The sequence below is a fragment of the Engystomops pustulosus genome, chromosome 1 (assembly GCF_040894005.1).
Source record: "Engystomops pustulosus chromosome 1, aEngPut4.maternal, whole genome shotgun sequence".
Taxonomy (NCBI): Eukaryota; Metazoa; Chordata; class Amphibia; order Anura; family Leptodactylidae; genus Engystomops; species Engystomops pustulosus.
The window spans coordinates 204,581,232-204,593,321 of record NC_092411.1 but is presented as its reverse complement, the minus strand read 5'-3'; the positions used below and the strand labels follow the sequence as shown (position 1 = coordinate 204,593,321).

Genomic DNA, 12,090 nt, shown 5'->3' with positions numbered 1-12,090 from the left:
ACAAGAATAACAAAAATTTCCAAACCGGAAGTAAATTTTTTAAACGTGTTGTGTTGTATTTTTGTACATTTATATGGTGTGAAAAGATGCCGAAACCCGGGATCGAACCAGGGACCTTTAGATCTTCAGTCTAACGCTCTCCCAACTGAGCTATTTCGGCCTCCTCTAACAGTAAGCGTGGACACTTTTTAAAAAAATTGAAGACACAACAACAGCATAGAAATCCAACTGCATTACAAACCAGAGTCCTCTCCAGCACAAGAAAATTTCCAATTACTTCACAGGAAGCTACATTTCTTTAAATTAGTTGATAAGTATCAATATACTAGCAAGATAAAGCTTAACATTGAAGCAAGGACCTTTAGAGCTTCAGCGAGACCATGGCAAAACCTAGAGATGAGCCAGGTACTTCAAGATCATCAGTGTAAAGCTCTGCATACCGAGCAAGGACCTGTAGAGCTTCAGCGAGACCATTGCAAAACCTAGAGATGTGCCAGATACTTCAAGATCTTCAGTGTAAAGCTCTCCACACAGAACTATTTTAGCTTCACGAGAGTGAAAAGATGATCTCCCTTTGAAGAATTTGAAGACATTCCATCGTGAACTAAATTTCACAAAGTTACAATACATTTAATATGAACCTTTCCAAAACCCAGAAACTAAACAGGGACCTTAAGCCTAATGCTCTGCCAACCAAGCCATTTGAGCCTCTGAGAAAACGTTTTGTTTTCAATTGAATTATGTTCTATATTTTTCTCAGGACATTTTGAACAATCTGGCAATTTTCAGGCAGCATGGAAATTCTAATAGACTAAGAAAAAACAAAACAAAACCGAAAGACTTTTTAAACTTTCATCAATCACATTGTTTTGGTTACCAAGCATATCCAATATTGGATTTCAAGTAGGGATGTTGAGATTTTCAGTGCATCAGTCCTTGCTGGTGGTTTTAAAGCCTACTGAAAACGTTTTGGGATGGATTTAGAAATGGGTACTTTTAATCATGTACTTTCCTGAATGAGGAGCATCCCTATCAATTTACGAAAGAAAAAGGAGACTTCCAAAATAGTTATCGGTTGTTTTATATCCAAAGAAGAACATGCCGAAACCCGGGATCGAACCAGGGACCTTTAGATCTTCAGTTTAACGCTCTCCCAAATGAGCTATTTCGGCCTGTGCTGCTAGTTGTGGAGGTCACTGTTTTGGGAATTTGAAGATGTTCCACATCATAGAAATGCAAAGACATTGTGAATACAATTACAAGAATAACAAAAATTTCCAAACCGGAAGTAAATTTTTTAAACGTGTTGTGTTGTATTTTTGTACATTTATATGGTGTGAAAAGATGCCAAAACCCGGGATCGAACCAGGGACCTTTAGATCTTCAGTCTAACGCTCTCCCAACTGAGCTATTTCGGCCTCCTCTAACAGTAAGCGTGGACACTTTTTAAAAAAATTGAAGACACAACAACAGCATAGAAATCCAACTGCATTACAAACCAGAGTCCTCTCCAGCACAAGAAAATTTCCAATTACTTCACAGGAAGCTACATTTCTTTAAATTAGTTGATAAGTATCAATATACTAGCAAGATAAAGCTTAACATTGAAGCAAGGACCTTTAGAGCTTCAGCGAGACCATGGCAAAACCTAGAGATGAGCCAGGTACTTCAAGATCTTCAGTGTAAAGCTCTGCATACCGAGCAAGGACCTGTAGAGCTTCAGCGAGACCATTGCAAAACCTAGAGATGTGCCAGATACTTCAAGATCTTCAGTGTAAAGCTCTCCACACAGAACTATTTTAGCTTCACGAGAGTGAAAAGATGATCTCCCTTTGAAGAATTTGAAGACATTCCATCGTGAACTAAATTTCACAAAGTTACAATACATTTAATATGAACCTTTCCAAAACCCAGAAACCAAACAGGGACCTTAAGCCTAATGCTCTGCCAACCAAGCCATTTGAGCCTCTGAGAAAACGTTTTGTTTTCAATTGAATTATGTTCTATATTTTTCTCAGGACATTTTGAACAATCTGGCAATTTTCAGGCAGCATGGAAATTCTAATAGACTAAGAAAAAACAAAACAAAACCGAAAGACTTTTTAAACTTTCATCAATCACATTGTTTTGGTTACCAAGCATATCCAATATTGGATTTCAAGTAGGGATGTTGAGATTTTCAGTGCATCAGTCCTTGCTGGTGGTTTTAAAGCCTACTGAAAACGTTTTGGGATGGATTTAGAAATGGGTACTTTTAATCATGTACTTTCCTGAATGAGGAGCATCCCTATCAATTTACGAAAGAAAAAGGAGACTTCCAAAATAGTTATCGGTTGTTTTATATCCAAAGAAGAACATGCCGAAACCCGGGATCGAACCAGGGACCTTTAGATCTTCAGTCTAACGCTCTCCCAACTGAGCTATTTCGGCCTGTGCTGCTAGTTGTGGAAGTCACTGTTTTGGGAAGTTGAAGATGTTCCACATCATAGAAATGCAAAGACATTGTGAATACAATTACAAGAATAACAAAAATTTCCAAACCGGAAGTAAATTTTTTAAACGTGTTGTGTTGTATTTTTGTACATTTATACGGTGTGAAAAGATGCCGAAACCCGGGATCGAACCAGGGACCTTTAGATCTTCAGTCTAACGCTCTCCCAACTGAGCTATTTCTGCCTCCTCTAACAGTAAGCGTTGACACTTTTTAAAAAAATTGAAGACACAACAACAGCATAGAAATCCAACTGCATTACAAACCAGAGTCCTCTCCAGCACAAGAAAATTTCCAATTACTTCACAGGAAGCTACATTTCTTTAAATTAGTTGATAAGTATCAATATACTAGCAAGATAAAGCTTAACATTGAAGCAAGGACCTTTAGAGCTTCAGCGAGACCATGGCAAAACCTAGAGATGAGCCAGGTACTTCAAGATCTTCAGTGTAAAGCTCTGCATACCGAGCAAGGACCTGTAGAGCTTCAGCGAGACCATTGCAAAACCTAGAGATGTGCCAGATACTTCAAGATCTTCAGTGTAAAGCTCTCCACACAGAACTATTTTAGCTTCACGAGAGTGAAAAGATGATCTCCCTTTGAAGAATTTGAAGACATTCCATCGTGAACTAAATTTCACAAAGTTACAATACATTTAATATGAACCTTTCCAAAACCCAGAAACTAAACAGGGACCTTAAGCCTAATGCTCTGCCAACCAAGCCATTTGAGCCTCTGAGAAAACGTTTTGTTTTCAATTGAATTATGTTCTATATTTTTCTCAGGACAATTTGAACAATCTGTCAATTTTCAGGCAGCATGGAAATTCTAATAGACTAAGAAAAAACAAAACGAAACCGAAAGACTTTTTAAACTTTCATCAATCACATTGTTTTGGTTACCAAGCATATCCAATATTGGATTTCAAGTAGGGATGTTGAGATTTTCAGTGCATCAGTCCTTGCTGGTGGTTTTAAAGCCTACTGAAAACGTTTTGGGATGGATTTAGAAATGGGTACTTTTAATCATGTACTTTCCTGAATGAGGAGCATCCCTATCAATTTACGAAAGAAAAAGGAGACTTCCAAAATAGTTATCAGTTGTTTTATATCCAAAGAAGAACGTGCCGAAACCCGGGATCGAACCAGGGACCTTTGGATCTTCAGTCTAACGCTCTCCCAACTGAGCTATTTCGGCCTGTGCTGCTAGTTGTGGAGGTCACTGTTTTGGGAATTTGAAGATGTTCCACATCATAGAAATGTAAAGACATTGTGAATACAATTACAAGAATAACAAAAATTTCCAAACCGGAAGTAAATTTTTTAAACGTGTTGTGTTTTTGTACATTTATATGGTGTGAAAAGATGCCGAAACCCGGGATCGAACCAGGGACCTTTAGATCTTCAGTCTAACGCTCTCCCAACTGAGCTATTTCGGCCGCCTCTAACAGTAAGCGTGGACACTTTTTAAAAAAATTGAAGACACAGCAACAGCATAGAAATCCAACTGCATTACAAACCAGAGTCCTCTCCAGCACAAGAAAATTTCCAATTACTTCACAGGAAGCTACATTTCTTTAAATTAGTTGATAAGTATCAATATACTAGCAAGATAAAGCTTAACATTGAAGCAAGGACCTTTAGAGCTTCAGCGAGACCATGGCAAAACCTAGAGATGAGCCAGGTACTTCAAGATCATCAGTGTAAAGCTCTGCATACCGAGCAAGGACCTGTAGAGCTTCAGCGAGACCATTGCAAAACCTAGAGATGTGCCAGATACTTCAAGATCTTCAGTGTAAAGCTCTCCACACAGAACTATTTTAGCTTCACGAGAGTGAAAAGATGATCTCCCTTTGAAGAATTTGAAGACATTCCATCGTGAACTAAATTTCACAAAGTTACAATACATTTAATATGAACCTTTCCAAAACCCAGAAACTAAACAGGGACCTTAAGCCTAATGCTCTGCCAACCAAGCCATTTGAGCCTCTGAGAAAACGTTTTGTTTTCAATTGAATTATGTTCTATATTTTTCTCAGGACATTTTGAACAATCTGGCAATTTTCAGGCAGCATGGAAATTCTAATAGACTAAGAAAAAACAAAACAAAACCGAAAGACTTTTTAAACTTTCATCAATCACATTGTTTTGGTTACCAAGCATATCCAATATTGGATTTCAAGTAGGGATGTTGAGATTTTCAGTGCATCAGTCCTTGCTGGTGGTTTTAAAGCCTACTGAAAACGTTTTGGGATGGATTTAGAAATGGGTACTTTTAATCATGTACTTTCCTGAATGAGGAGCATCCCTATCAATTTACGAAAGAAAAAGGAGACTTCCAAAATAGTTATCGGTTGTTTTATATCCAAAGAAGAACATGCCGAAACCCGGGATCGAACCAGGGACCTTTAGATCTTCAGTCTAACGCTCTCCCAACTGAGCTATTTCGGCTTGTGCTGCTAGTTGTGGAGGTCACTGTTTTGGGAATTTGAAGATGTTCCACATCATAGAAATGCAAAGACATTGTGAATACAATTACAAGAATAACAAAAATTTCCAAACCGGAAGTAAATTTTTTAAACGTGTTGTGTTTTTGTACATTTATATGGTGTGAAAAGATGCCGAAACCCGGGATCGAACCAGGGACCTTTAGATCTTCAGTCTAACGCTCTCCCAACTGAGCTATTTCGGCCGCCTCTAACAGTAAGCGTGGACACTTTTTAAAAAAATTGAAGACACAGCAACAGCATAGAAATCCAACTGCATTACAAACCAGAGTCCTCTCCAGCACAAGAAAATTTCCAATTACTTCACAGGAAGCTACATTTCTTTAAATTAGTTGATAAGTATCAATATACTAGCAAGATAAAGCTTAACATTGAAGCAAGGACCTTTAGAGCTTCAGCGAGACCATGGCAAAACCTAGAGATGAGCCAGGTACTTCAAGATCATCAGTGTAAAGCTCTGCATACCGAGCAAGGACCTGTAGAGCTTCAGCGAGACCATTGCAAAACCTAGAGATGTGCCAGATACTTCAAGATCTTCAGTGTAAAGCTCTCCACACAGAACTATTTTAGCTTCACGAGAGTGAAAAGATGATCTCCCTTTGAAGAATTTGAAGACATTCCATCGTGAACTAAATTTCACAAAGTTACAATACATTTAATATGAACCTTTCCAAAACCCAGAAACTAAACAGGGACCTTAAGCCTAATGCTCTGCCAACCAAGCCATTTGAGCCTCTGAGAAAACGTTTTGTTTTCAATTGAATTATGTTCTATATTTTTCTCAGGACATTTTGAACAATCTGGCAATTTTCAGGCAGCATGGAAATTCTAATAGACTAAGAAAAAACAAAACAAAACCGAAAGACTTTTTAAACTTTCATCAATCACATTGTTTTGGTTACCAAGCATATCCAATATTGGATTTCAAGTAGGGATGTTGAGATTTTCAGTGCATCAGTCCTTGCTGGTGGTTTTAAAGCCTACTGAAAACGTTTTGGGATGGATTTAGAAATGGGTACTTTTAATCATGTACTTTCCTGAATGAGGAGCATCCCTATCAATTTACGAAAGAAAAAGGAGACTTCCAAAATAGTTATCGGTTGTTTTATATCCAAAGAAGAACATGCCGAAACCCGGGATCGAACCAGGGACCTTTAGATCTTCAGTCTAACGCTCTCCCAACTGAGCTATTTCGGCTTGTGCTGCTAGTTGTGGAGGTCACTGTTTTGGGAATTTGAAGATGTTCCACATCATAGAAATGCAAAGACATTGTGAATACAATTACAAGAATAACAAAAATTTCCAAACCGGAAGTAAATTTTTTAAACGTGTTGTGTTGTATTTTTGTACATTTATATGGTGTGAAAAGATGCCGAAACCCGGGATCGAACCAGGGACCTTTAGATCTTCAGTCTAACGCTCTCCCAACTGAGCTATTTCTGCCTCCTCTTACAGTAAGCGGGGACACTTTTTAAAAAAAATTGAAGACACAACAACAGCATAGAAATCCAACTGCATTACAAACCAGAGTCCTCTCCAGCACAAGAAAATTTCCAATTACTTCACAGGAAGCTACATTTCTTTAAATTAGTTGATAAGTATCAATATACTAGCAAGATAAAGCTTAACATTGAAGCAAGGACCTTTAGAGCTTCAGCGAGACCATGGCAAAACCTAGAGATGAGCCAGGTACTTCAAGATCTTCAGTGTAAAGCTCTGCATACTGAGCAAGGACCTGTAGAGCTTCAGCGAGACCATTGCAAAACCTAGAGATGTGCCAGATACTTCAAGATCTTCAGTGTAAAGTTCTCCACACAGAACTATTTTAGCTTCACGAGAGTGAAAAGATGATCTCCCTTTGAAGAATTTGAAGACATTCCATCGTGAACTAAATTTCACAAAGTTACAATACATTTAATATGAACCTTTCCAAAACCCAGAAACTAAACAGGGACCTTAAGCCTAATGCTCTGCCAACCAAGCCATTTGAGCCTCTGAGAAAACGTTTTGTTTTCAATTGAATTATGTTCTATATTTTTCTCAGGACAATTTGAACAATCTGTCAATTTTCAGGCAGCATGGAAATTCTAATAGACTAAGAAAAAACAAAACAAAACCGAAAGACTTTTTAAACTTTCATCAATCACATTGTTTTGGTTACCAAGCATATCCAATATTGGATTTCAAGTAGGGATGTTGAGATTTTCAGTGCATCAGTCCTTGCTGGTGGTTTTAAAGCCTACTGAAAACGTTTTGGGATGGATTTAGAAATGGGTACTTTTAATCATGTACTTTCCTGAATGAGGAGCATCCCTATCAATTTACGAAAGAAAAAGGAGACTTCCAAAATAGTTATCGGTTGTTTTATATCCAAAGAAGAACATGCCAAAACCCGGGATCGAACCAGGGACCTTTAGATCTTCAGTCTAACGCTCTCCCAACTGAGCTATTTCGGCCTGTGCTGCTAGTTGTGGAGGTCACTGTTTTGGGAATTTGAAGATGTTCCACATCATAGAAATGCAAAGACATTGTGAATACAATTACAAGAATAACAAAAATTTCCAAACCGGAAGTACATTTTTTAAACGTGTTGTGTTGTATTTTTGTACATTTATATGGTGTGAAAAGATGCCGAAACCCGGGATCGAACCAGGGACCTTTAGATCTTCAGTCTAACGCTCTCCCAACTGAGCTATTTCTGCCTCCTCTTACAGTAAGCGTGGACACTTTTTAAAAAAATTGAAGACACAGCAACAGCATAGAAATCCAACTGCATTACAAACCAGAGTCCTCTCCAGCACAAGAAAATTTCCAATTACTTCACAGGAAGCTACATTTCTTTAAATTAGTTGATAAGTATCAATATACTAGCAAGATAAAGCTTAACATTGAAGCAAGGACCTTTAGAGCTTCAGCGAGACCATGGCAAAACCTAGAGATGAGCCAGGTACTTCAAGATCATCAGTGTAAAGCTCTGCATACCGAGCAAGGACCTGTAGAGCTTCAGCGAGACCATTGCAAAACCTAGAGATGTGCCAGATACTTCAAGATCTTCAGTGTAAAGCTCTCCACACAGAACTATTTTAGCTTCACGAGAGTGAAAAGATGATCTCCCTTTGAAGAATTTGAAGACATTCCATCGTGAACTAAATTTCACAAAGTTACAATACATTTAATATGAACCTTTCCAAAACCCAGAAACTAAACAGGGACCTTAAGCCTAATGCTCTGCCAACCAAGCCATTTGAGCCTCTGAGAAAACGTTTTGTTTTCAATTGAATTATGTTCTATATTTTTCTCAGGACATTTTGAACAATCTGGCAATTTTCAGGCAGCATGGAAATTCTAATAGACTAAGAAAAAACAAAACAAAACCGAAAGACTTTTTAAACTTTCATCAATCACATTGTTTTGGTTACCAAGCATATCCAATATTGGATTTCAAGTAGGGATGTTGAGATTTTCAGTGCATCAGTCCTTGCTGGTGGTTTTAAAGCCTACTGAAAACGTTTTGGGATGGATTTAGAAATGGGTACTTTTAATCATGTACTTTCCTGAATGAGGAGCATCCCTATCAATTTACGAAAGAAAAAGGAGACTTCCAAAATAGTTATCGGTTGTTTTATATCCAAAGAAGAACATGCCGAAACCCGGGATTGAACCAGGGACCTTTAGATCTTCAGTCTAACGCTCTCCCAACTGAGCTATTTCGTCCTGTGCTGCTAGTTGTGGAGGTCACTGTTTTGGGAATTTGAAGATGTTCCACACCATAGAAATGCAAAGACATTGTGAATACAATTAAAAGAATAACAAAAATTTCCAAACCGGAAGTAAATTTTTTAAATGTGTTGTGTTGTATTTTTGAACATTTATACGGTGTGAAAAGATGCCGAAACCCGGGATCGAACCAGGGACCTTTAGATCTTCAGTCTAACGCTCTCCCAACTGAGCTATTTCGGCCTCCTCTAACAGTAAGCGTGGACACTTTTTAAAAAAATTGAAGACACAAAAACAGCATAGAAATCCAACTGCATTACAAACCAGAGTCCTCTCCAGCACAAGAAAATTTCCAATTACTTCACAGGAAGCTACATTTCTTTAAATTAGTTGATAAGTATCAATATACTAGCAAGATAAAGCTTAACATTGAAGCAAGGACCTTTAGAGCTTCAGCGAGACCATGGCAAAACCTAGAGATGAGCCAGGTACTTCAAGATCTTCAGTGTAAAGCTCTGCATACTGAGCAAGGACCTGTAGAGCTTCAGCGAGACCATTGCAAAACCTAGAGATGTGCCAGATACTTCAAGATCTTCAGTGTAAAGCTCTTTACACTGAACTATTTTAGCTTCACGAGAGTGAAAAGATGATCTCCCTTTGAAGAATTTGAAGACATTCCATCGGGAACTAAATTTCACAAAGTTACAATACATTTAATATGAACCTTTCCAAAACCCAGAAACTAAACAGGGACCTTAAGCCTAATGCTCTGCCAACCAAGCCATTTGAGCCTCTGAGAAAACGTTTTGTTTTCAATTGAATTATGTTCTATATTTTTCTCAGGACATTTTGAACAATCTGGCAATTTTCAGGCAGCATGGAAATTCTAATAGACTAAGAAAAAACAAAACAAAACCGAAAGACTTTTTAAACTTTCATCAATCACATTGTTTTGGTTACCAAGCATATCCAATATTGGATTTCAAGTAGGGATGTTGAGATTTTCAGTGCATCAGTCCTTGCTGGTGGTTTTAAAGCCTACTGAAAACGTTTTGGGATGGATTTAGAAATGGGTACTTTTAATCATGTACTTTCCTGAATGAGGAGCATCCCTATCAATTTACGAAAGAAAAAGGAGACTTCCAAAATAGTTATCGGTTGTTTTATATCCAAAGAAGAACATGCCGAAACCCGGGATCGAACCAGGGACCTTTAGATCTTCAGTCTAACGCTCTCCCAACTGAGCTATTTCGGCCTGTGCTGCTAGTTGTGGAGGTCACTGTTTTGGGAATTTGAAGATGTTCCACATCATAGAAATGCAAAGACATTGTGAATACAATTACAAGAATAACAAAAATTTCCAAACCGGAAGTAAATTTTTTAAACGTGTTGTGTTGTATTTTTGTACATTTATATGGTGTGAAAAGATGCCGAAACCCGGGATCGAACCAGGGACCTTTAGATCTTCAGTCTAACGCTCTCCCAACTGAGCTATTTCTGCCTCCTCTTACAGTAAGCGGGGACACTTTTTTAAAAAATTGAAGACACAACAACAGCATAGAAATCCAACTGCATTACAAACCAGAGTCCTCTCCAGCACAAGAAAATTTCCAATTACTTCACAGGAAGCTACATTTCTTTAAATTAGTTGATAAGTATCAATATACTAGCAAGATAAAGCTTAACATTGAAGCAAGGACCTTTAGAGCTTCAGCGATACCATGGCAAAACCTAGAGATGAGCCAGGTACTTCAAGATCTTCAGTGTAAAGCTCTGCATACTGAGCAAGGACCTGTAGAGCTTCAGCGAGACCATTGCAAAACCTAGAGATGTGCCAGATACTTCAAGATCTTCAGTGTAAAGCTCTTTACACTGAACTATTTTAGCTTCACGAGAGTGAAAAGATGATCTCCCTTTGAAGAATTTGAAGACATTCCATCGTGAACTAAATTTCACAAAGTTACAATACATTTAATATGAACCTTTCCAAAACCCAGAAACTAAACAGGGACCTTAAGCCTAATGCTCTGCCAACCAAGCCATTTGAGCCTCTGAGAAAACGTTTTGTTTTCAATTGAATTATGTTCTATATTTTTCTCAGGACATTTTGAACAATCTGGCAATTTTCAGGCAGCATGGAAATTCTAATAGACTAAGAAAAAACAAAACAAAACCGAAAGACTTTTTAAACTTTCATCAATCACATTGTTTTGGTTACCAAGCATATCCAATATTGGATTTCAAGTAGGGATGTTGAGATTTTCAGTGCATCAGTCCTTGCTGGTGGTTTTAAAGCCTACTGAAAACGTTTTGGGATGGATTTAGAAATGGGTACTTTTAATCATGTACTTTCCTGAATGAGGAGCATCCCTATCAATTTACGAAAGAAAAAGGAGACTTCCAAAATAGTTATCGGTTGTTTTATATCCAAAGAAGAACATGCCGAAACCCGGGATCGAACCAGGGACCTTTAGATCTTCAGTCTAATGCTCTCCCAACTGAGCTATTTCGGCCTGTGCTGCTGGTTGTGGAGGTCACTGTTTTGGGAATTTGAAGATGTTCCACATCATAGAAATGCAAAGACATTGTGAATACAATTACAAGAATAACATAAATTTCCAAACCGGAAGTAAATTTTTTAAACGTGTTGTGTTGTATTTTTGTACATTTATATGGTGTGAAAAGATGCCGAAACCCGGGATCGAAACAGGGACCTTTAGATCTTCAGTCTAACGCTCTCCCAACTGAGCTATTTCGGCCTCCTCTAACAGTAAGCGTGGACACTTTTTAAAAAAATTGAAGACACAACAACAGCATAGAAATCCAACTGCATTACAAACCAGAGTCCTCTCCAGCACAAGAAAATTTCCAATTACTTCACAGGAAGCTACATTTCTTTAAATTAGTTGATAAGTATCAATATACTAGCAAGATAAAGCTTAACATTTGAGCAAGGACCTTTAGAGATTCAGCGAGACCATGACAAAACCTAGAGATGAGCCAGGTACTTCAAGATCTTCAGTGTAAAGCTCTGCATACCGAGCAAGGACCTGTAGAGCTTCAGCGAGACCATTGCAAAACCTAGAGATGTGCCAGATACTTCAAGATCTTCAGTGTAAAGCTCTGCATACTGAGCAAGGACCTGTAGAGCTTCAGCGAGACCATTGCAAAACCTAGAGATGTGCCAGATACTTCAAGATCTTCAGTGTAAAGCTCTCCACACTGAACTATTTTAGCTTCACGAGAGTGCAAAGATGATCTCCCTTTGAAGAATTTGAAGACATTCCATCGTGAACTAAATTTCACAAAGTTACAATACATTTAATATGAACCTTTCCAAAACCCAGAAACTAAACAGGGACCTTAAGCCTAATGC

The 12,090-nt window shown here is 38.1% G+C and overlaps 8 non-coding genes across 8 annotated transcripts; all 8 read right to left on the bottom strand.

Moving 5' to 3' along the window:
- Window positions 1-87: 87 nt before the first annotated feature.
- On the bottom strand, window positions 88-160 carry TRNAF-GAA (transfer RNA phenylalanine (anticodon GAA)). The gene has a single exon. It is a non-coding gene; the product is annotated as a tRNA-Phe (tRNA).
- Window positions 161-2,357: 2,197 nt separating this feature from the next.
- Window positions 2,358-2,430, bottom strand: TRNAF-GAA (transfer RNA phenylalanine (anticodon GAA)). The gene has a single exon. It is a non-coding gene; the product is annotated as a tRNA-Phe (tRNA).
- A 1,426-nt stretch (window positions 2,431-3,856) lies between these two features.
- Window positions 3,857-3,929, bottom strand: TRNAF-GAA (transfer RNA phenylalanine (anticodon GAA)). Its single transcript has one exon. It is a non-coding gene; the product is annotated as a tRNA-Phe (tRNA).
- Window positions 3,930-4,868: 939 nt separating this feature from the next.
- Window positions 4,869-4,941, bottom strand: TRNAF-GAA (transfer RNA phenylalanine (anticodon GAA)). The gene has a single exon. It is a non-coding gene; the product is annotated as a tRNA-Phe (tRNA).
- Window positions 4,942-5,109: 168 nt separating this feature from the next.
- On the bottom strand, window positions 5,110-5,182 carry TRNAF-GAA (transfer RNA phenylalanine (anticodon GAA)). Its single transcript has one exon. It is a non-coding gene; the product is annotated as a tRNA-Phe (tRNA).
- A 939-nt stretch (window positions 5,183-6,121) lies between these two features.
- On the bottom strand, window positions 6,122-6,194 carry TRNAF-GAA (transfer RNA phenylalanine (anticodon GAA)). The gene has a single exon. It is a non-coding gene; the product is annotated as a tRNA-Phe (tRNA).
- A 2,690-nt stretch (window positions 6,195-8,884) lies between these two features.
- On the bottom strand, window positions 8,885-8,957 carry TRNAF-GAA (transfer RNA phenylalanine (anticodon GAA)). The gene has a single exon. It is a non-coding gene; the product is annotated as a tRNA-Phe (tRNA).
- Window positions 8,958-9,896: 939 nt separating this feature from the next.
- Window positions 9,897-9,969, bottom strand: TRNAF-GAA (transfer RNA phenylalanine (anticodon GAA)). Its single transcript has one exon. It is a non-coding gene; the product is annotated as a tRNA-Phe (tRNA).
- Window positions 9,970-12,090: the final 2,121 nt, after the last annotated feature.